At 33.6% G+C, this 6,834-nt stretch overlaps 1 protein-coding gene across 1 annotated transcript in view; it reads left to right on the top strand.

Annotated features, from left to right (window-relative positions):
* The window catches only part of LOC136826426 (mucin-5AC-like), a 258,342-nt gene that overhangs the window by 3,703 nt on the left and 247,805 nt on the right, over positions 1-6,834 (top strand). The gene's annotated exons all lie outside the window — the stretch shown is intronic.

The following is a 6,834-nucleotide window of genomic DNA, read 5'->3' as shown; positions in this document are numbered from 1 at the left end:
CAAACCAAAGATGCTCTCTCCGATTACTAAATTGTTGATTAAGTGTGTTTTTTTATGAATGTTTGGTTGTTTATGTATGATTGTGTTTTATTGAAAATATATGTTTTATTTATCCACAAATGGGTCGTATTTTATCAGGCAAGATTTGTTGGTAGTAAACAGTCCATAGCCTCCTTCCTTCCCCTAGGGCCCAATTTCTGTGTCTTCTTCTTTTTAACAGTCGCACATTTTGTTTTGCACACTTTCCAAACCAAATGCTCTCTCCGCACTAATTACTCTTTGGACAAGGAAATATAATCCACCTCTCGGGGAGGGCGGATTTCTTGTCTGAACTCTCTCTGCCACTAATAATTCTTCTCTCTCTATCTCTATCTCTCTCTCTCTCTCTCTCTCTCTCTCTCTCTCGGACACAAATATAAATATATACATAATATATATATATATAAAAATATATATATATATATATATATATATATATATATATATATATATATATATATATTATTTGTATATATACTACATTATTTTCGTGCTTACGTTTTCAAGAAGTTCTAGTTTTGCTAGTACACTTTTATGTCGTGCAAGGGAAATTGATGCTTGGTGTGAATCTACGAAACTATAAAAATAGTAGATTGATCTCTGATGTTGCCTTGAGCTTTTGCGACACGAGGAATCGTCTTAGTGTGGCACAGTAATTTGATCTAAAATAAAACAAGCATTGTGTTAATTAAGATTACTTCATTGAACATTGCAAATTAGGGAATGTACTCTAATCGAGTAGCGGATGGGAGTTTGAATGTAATATTGCTCTGTTCACTTAACCGTCATCCTCCCTCACGCAATGGCTGTCCATTTTGTGGATTAATGTTAGTCACTCACCGGAAACTTGACCGAGAGGCTTGAATAATAGATAGATCGCTTAAATATTCTTTATCTAACCTTGAAAGACTAATGGTTCCCAAAAAGTTCTCCGATTCATATTTCAGTACGGAACTAAGGTCAATTATGCTTGATCGATGCAAGCGCTGTTAATACAATTGTTTGCATGTGGCGCATTCGACTAAAAGTTCCTCCTAGTCGCCCACACATACTGTACTCTCTGCTTCTTTATCAGTGACACGCGAATGGGTGAAAAGTATATAAGTATAATGCTTGTACCTTAGTTACTCACGTAGCACCTGTCTACTATAGATTTCTTTTTGAAGGGTCCCCATGCTTGATTGTTGGTCTTTTTTTTTTTTTTTTTTTTGGTGGGTTTCCAACACCCAGCTCAGTTTTATTTTCAGTGATGACAAACATCATTGTTTGATGGAGGGCGACGGCAAACTAACTATTACATTATTCTGAATCCAAGAGAAGGGGCCTGGGTTCTAATATTCAACTCAGTTTACTTTTTTGAGTAATGACGAACTTCACAGTATGATAGAAGGGGATATCAAACTAACTATAATACTAATGATAATAATAATCATGATCTTTATCATCACCATTATTATTATTATTATTATTATTATTATTATTATTATTATTATTATTATTATTCCAAATGTTCTTTAGCTAAAGCGTTTTAATTTCAAATTCTCCCCTGGAGTTGTTCATCCTGCGAGTCTTACAGGTATTCGGTAAGATATCTCCATTACTATATATTTTAATTAATGGCGAACTTTATAGTACGATGGAAGGGTATGTCAAACAACCCTAATACTAATGATAATAATAACCATGATCTTTATTATTATTATTATTATTATTATTATTATTATTATTATTATTATTATTATTATTATTACTCCAAATGTTCGTTAGCTAAAGCGTTTTAATTTCAAATTCTCCCATGGAGTTGTTCATCCTGCGCGTCTTACAGGTGTCCGGTAAAGATATCAGGATCCCCAGACCACAAGACTTTCCACCGTCGTCTCCCTTGGGCTTGGTACAGTATGCCTCTTGCATACTAATAATCACCAGCTTAGGTCTCTCTTCCTCGTCAGTGTCCAGCTGCATCTAGCAACTGATGGGTTCTGTGTGTGTGTGTGTGTGTGTGTGTGTGGCGCTCCTGCAGTTCCGTTTGGACCACCTCTTGTCCCGCTTTTACTTTTCCTGTTTGCGGTTATGAAACTGAATTTAAGATCGCGGGGTTTTGTACTTATAATGTTGGGTATGTAAATGAATGTGTAATGTCTGTAATGTCTGTAATTACGTATAATTTTATGTAAGCGCACTGAGATTTATTTACAAGTGATGTGTTCGTTTTGAGTGTTCTAATTTCCTTCAAAGTATTTCAGTATCTCTCACGTCGAAAAGATTTTGTAGTAAATGATTACGCAATGTTATTAAATTAAGATACTGCTGAGGCCTTTGTATGATAACTTCAAATTATTCTGGTGGCCGTGATAAGAGTTTGTGCGTCTTTTTTGTAGGCTATGTATTTTCCTTTAAAAAAAGGAGGCGAAGTAATGAGAGAATCGTTTCAGTTATAAAATGGAAAAAAAAAGTCATTATGATCAGGAAAATATAAAATTTAAAATTACCTTTATATAAACTCATTGCATATTGACTGCTTCACATATGTGATAACTGTCACTCATTAAATCTCTAAGCAGTGAGATTAATGATTCGTGTATACCTCCTTTTACTTCTCAATTATTTTAGTTTGCTGAATTACCCACAACCTCGTCGTCTGCTTTACCAAATGAATCAAAGAATATTCCAGTGATTTATATATTCCCCTTTTTTTGTACGAGTACTTTTCATTATATTTTCCCGCTCTGTTTAGCCAAAGTCTGGTCTCGGAAATACCAGACATTTTTAATGTTTGTTTTTATTGTTTACGTATTTACTTCTCCGTTTTCTTTGCTTCACGCTGTTCAGATTAACTAGGTTGTCTCCGCCATATGTTTGCAGTAACCCAAAAGAACCTCGATGTAAGGGTCCAACTCGTTTCACAAATATTTCGACTTTTTTCCTTCTGATGGCGTAAACATATACATTTATTTATGCACCCCCGATTTACAGACTCTTAATTCCTCATGATTCTTTATAAGGATAAATTTCAGGATAATGCCAGCGCTTCCAGAACTAACATTAATAAAACGTATGGGTTTAGTTGTCTAGCCGGTACTTAGAAATCACTATACAGTATCTTTGTAGAAACCCTTCTATGAATACATCAAATATATTTTACCAATGTTGTAATCGCCATTGGTCGAAATCTCTCAATCCTTCTGCAGATATAATTGAAATATCTTAACATCCTTTTACCAGTCGTATCAAAATTCTCAGAACGCTGTCCCTGTGTCATTGCGATGATTTCAGACAAACAAGTATATATAACATGATTAAATATTTACATTTTATTTACATTGTATTTACCTTGAAGGCCAGATTGCTAAGACTTATCCAAAAAAGATGAAGATATTGGGTTCTTTTCAACAAGCCATCCAGTTTATAAGAAGTAATATGTAGGATTTGGAGGGATTTCAAGGGTTTAAAGAAGGCTGTCTTTTCTTTAGATATTTCGAGATTTCAGAAGACATGTCTTAAGCGGGAGTTGTGGAGGACACATGGTGTCCGTGTAGCGGTTGACGAAAGTTAGGGTTTATTCATATGGGTTGCTGGTTCGTGAAGTAAGCCTCTTTTTGTTGGTTGAATCTTATGGGAGTCCTCTTTTTGGTTGTTTGGATGTTTCTTATCAGGCCCTTGCTCATATTTGCTTCATGCGGTTTTTATTCAGACTCGAGGATTACTGTTCGGAGTTACTTTGAAATCCTGTGTGCTGATTATCTATGGGTAATTTCTCCTTTGATAATATATATGTATATATGTATTTTATATATTATGTATATATATATTTATATATATACATATATATTATATATGTATATATTTAAATATATTTATATATATATATATATATATGTATATATATACATATATATATGTATGTATATATATATATATATATATATATATATATATCTATATATATATATATATATATATGTGTGTGTGTGTGTGTGTGTGTGTGTGTGTGTGTGTGTACTGTATAAAATTAAAGAGAAACAGAGATTGGGGAGTGGGGGGCAGTGCCATACAAAGTTTTTCTGATGCCTTTTCGTCCTGTTACGTTGGACAACGTACAATTATAAATTTCACATGAGCGATTGGTATCTGACCCTGAACTTGTAAGCAATAACCCTGGAGGAACAAATTTTCTTGTCAACTGCGTTTAAAGCGTTTCTTCTTTCAGATTAATTAATAATTGCTATGGAATAATTATACCATTTGAAGAACAAAGCAACTTCCAGGTTGCAAGGTTACTCGTAAATTATTTCTTTCACCGCGTAGTCTCCGTGATACTAATTGTGTGGAGATGAATATAATGTGTAAATTTCGTCGGTTTGGTTAACGAGAGCGTACGCGCGCGCGCATGGCTGTCACAGATTCTATTTCCATGTCCATTAAGGAATTAGATATTCAGTTGATGAGGATCTGGTTGATCGACGTGTCCAGCTTTGTATTGGTGTTGAGGCAATGTTGTTGTTATCTTCAAGGAGTTCCCTTAGTCGCGCTGAAGCACCTGAGTTGGTTGAAATCGTGTTAGCGCTCGGGCGGTTGGGTGGAAAAGATCCTTGAGTACCAGTAATGAACTGGCAAAACCTGCTTCGACAGTATTTGGGTTTCTGCATCTGTATTTGGCAGTCAAGGACTTTCAGAATGTAATCGAGCGTGCGCTTGAGAGAGAGAGAGAGAGAGAGAGAGAGAGAGAGAGAGAGAGAGAGAGAGAGAGGGTGCTGAAGCTGTTTTCAGGTTCACTGCTACGTCAGACTTATCGGGAGTTTAGGTAATAGAATCTGACCTTCTGTTGCCTAATTTGGGGATAAATCCATTCCTTAAAGCCGATTAGGTTGTGAAAAGCGGCTGTATTTATTACCGAGACAATAAAGAAGGTTACTGACCATTTGTATGCAAAATACCAAGATCCCAATTTGGTGCTTCTTTGTTTTAAGTGCACTATGGGTATCGTGATGCCATGGGCATAGTGTTCCATAGGCCTTATTTTACATGCAGATGTCTCGATTCCATAAAAGGCTACTACATTAGAAACCTAAAGTGTTTTAATAAGAATCTTGAGCTGACTCGTCGCTTCTTATGTTCTCTGTATGTTTCTTTAAATGCGGAAAAACATTATTGAAAGTAATTTGTTTCAGAAAAGCTCTTCTGATTTTGTAAGTATAAAACATAAAGTTATTTGGTTAATGTTGCCTATGGATTATTTGATCACACAGATCCAGTGAGTAACTCTAGTTAATGTGCCTATTTTTTGTGGCGCTCTCATTTCAGTGCAATTAAATTTTAATGGAACGGGATGATAGCCAATGAACTTTACTGCTTCGCCATCACGGTAAATCTGATGCGCAGAGAATAATGTATTTTAAAGACTTTCGTTGGCAATGAAGTAATAACTATCGGAATGGGATTGAATGGCTTTTTTTTCCCCTTCTCATTGCAATGCCCATTACTCTGATTCATCGCTTTAATTGATTAGTGTAATTACGTTCATTAACGTTGCAATTGCTCTTAATTATTTCCTTTGAATGGTTTGATTTCCCAGTAGTTTGTCCAGTCTAAGCTTTGTTATTAGACCAAACCGGATTAATAAAACAATGTTCTCATTCTCATTGGATAATAACTATAATCGTTGATGATGTATGAATCTCATTTGCATATCGTATTATACCGATGTGGATCTCTGTTTTATCTCATGGCGTAATATTGTCTGTATCTGTCGTTCCAAGGTCTGGAGAAAGGGGACGGTATTGAAAGTTATAAAATTGTAAGGTAGATGCCTGCTTTCTCATTTTCAGCCATTTCACTCCACCGGTTTTTGATTGCGGATGCATTGGTACGAGGTAGCTATGCAGATGTGTGTGAAACCTGATTAGCAGATACGGAACAGGTGTGCTTGTCGATCTGATGCATTCATACAAGTTTTTCCATATATGCTTATGGTATTTTGTTCGTTATGTGCAAGAATTATTATTATTTTTATTATTATTATTATTATTATTATTATTATTATTATTATTATTATTATTATATTATGAAGAGCCCCCAAAAATCGACTTAACATTTCTGTAATCCCGTTTGCGGTTAAGATGGCCATTATTTTTCATGAAGTTTTATTATTATTATTATTATTATTATTATTATTATTATTATTATTATTATTACGAGCCCCCCAAAAATCGACTTAAATTTTCTGTAATCCCGTTTGCGGTTTAAGATGGCCATTCTTTTTCATGAAGTTTATTATTATTATTATTATTATTATTATTATTATTATTATTATTATTATTATTATTATTACGAGCCCCCAAAAATCGACTTAACATTTCTGTAATCACGTTTGCGGTTAAGTTGGCCACTTTTCCATGAAGTTTATTATTATTATTATTATTTATTATTATTATTATTATTATTATTATTATTATTATTATTATTATGAAGAGCCCCAAAATCGACTTTAACATTTCTAACTTGTTTGTGGGTTAAGATGGCCATTCTTTTTCTTGAAGTTCATTATTATTATTATTATTATTATTATTATTATTATTATTATTATTATTATTATTATTATTATTATTATTATTATTACGAGCCCCCCAAAAATCGACTTAAAATTTCTGTAATCCCGTTTGCGGTTAAGATGTCCATTCTTTTCATGAAGTTTATTGTTATTATATATTATTCTTATTATTATTATTATTATTATTATTATTATTATTATGAAGAGCCCTCAAAATCGACTTAACATTTCAATCCCGTTTATTATTA

Source organism: Macrobrachium rosenbergii, chromosome 3, assembly GCF_040412425.1.
Source record: "Macrobrachium rosenbergii isolate ZJJX-2024 chromosome 3, ASM4041242v1, whole genome shotgun sequence".
In the NCBI taxonomy this organism is placed as follows: domain Eukaryota; kingdom Metazoa; phylum Arthropoda; class Malacostraca; order Decapoda; family Palaemonidae; genus Macrobrachium; species Macrobrachium rosenbergii.
The sequence above is the reverse complement of the archived record's forward strand: the minus strand, read 5'-3'. Positions and strand labels throughout refer to the sequence as shown.